General features: G+C 51.3%; 1 non-coding gene across 1 annotated transcript; it reads right to left on the reverse strand.

The window, feature by feature from the left end:
* Positions 1–318: 318 nt before the first annotated feature.
* On the reverse strand, positions 319–392 carry TRNAI-AAU. Its single transcript has one exon. It is a non-coding gene; the product is annotated as a tRNA-Ile (tRNA).
* Between the last annotated feature and the right edge of the window lie 815 nt (positions 393–1,207).

Here is a 1,207-nt window from a genome sequence, read left to right on the forward strand (position 1 = left end):
GTTTGTTTGTTTGTTTGTTTGTTTGTTTGTTTGTTTGTTTGTTTGTTTAAACTGCGCCCGTTACTTAGCATAGCCCTTTCTGGGAGGATCTGGGAGAAGAAAGGAAGTTATCCTGGTGCCTCGACCTGCCGGGGGAATTTGCACAGGTGATTCAGGGAGATTGGGCAGAGGGAGATCAGTGGTGGCGGTTATTTCTTTTTCGTTGATTGGTTTGGTTCGGTTCGGTTCGGTTCCACACCAAGCGGCAGCCCGCAGAGTTTTTCCTGAGGTGCCTCCTTTAGGTGTTTTCTAGGAAAGAACGGGTCTGTAAAAGGGGAGTGGCCCGTACGGGGATCGAACCCGCGACCTTGGCGTTATTAGCACCACGCTCTAACCAACTGAGCTAACCGGCCCACGTAAAGTCCTCTTTCAGGGAACCTCTACAGGAGGAGTACAGAAAAGGCCCGCGGTACCTAGCCTAAGGTCGCTGTCTACCGTTAGTCGAGGAGTTCAGCACTCCAACAATTCCTTAACGCGCCTCCTGCGTGCAGGTCGCTCCCTAAGGCTGGCGGATACAAAACCAGGCACAAGACGCTCCCGGTTTGCAAGGAGCTCACGATCTAACAGAGGTGACAACGACCAAACAAAGATGTTGCAACAAGCTCTAAGGAGCTTCAAGAGGAAAGCATTCAAAGAGCACCAGAATCAAGAGGAGTTGGGAAAGGCTCCTTGGAAAACAGGGATCTCGTCAGAGCCGAGCAGGGAAAACGCCCCCAGCGTGGGGGACACTTGGGTGGGAATAACCCGTTCACTACCGGGGCTTAGCAGGCTGACATTTGTGACGTCACCAGGGAGCTAGGAACTTAAGAGAAGAAAACCGCGCGGAGTTCAATCAGTTTACCAACGGGATAAGGTCATGAAGAGAGAGGAGAGAGTGGCTAGAGCAAAGCTGGGAGAGAACTGGAGAGCTGACGCACTGATCACGGCTGCAAGTTGACAAAGACTAGGGTGTGTTCAGAGAACGACGAGGGAGAGCTGAAAAGGCGATGGAGCCTGTTTAGATAAGGGACTTGAGAATTCTTGAACCCAGTGTAGGTGCTGTGCACTTGGGCACGATGGCAAGATCAAGAGTAAGGCCATCCGCGCTTTTTGTGGTGGCAAAAAACTGGAAAAGGAGGGTATGTCCTTCAATTGGGGAATGGCTGAACAAATTGTGGTATATGCTGGT

This window comes from Gracilinanus agilis, unplaced genomic scaffold, assembly GCF_016433145.1.
Source record: "Gracilinanus agilis isolate LMUSP501 unplaced genomic scaffold, AgileGrace unplaced_scaffold58502, whole genome shotgun sequence".
Taxonomy (NCBI): Eukaryota; Metazoa; Chordata; class Mammalia; order Didelphimorphia; family Didelphidae; genus Gracilinanus; species Gracilinanus agilis.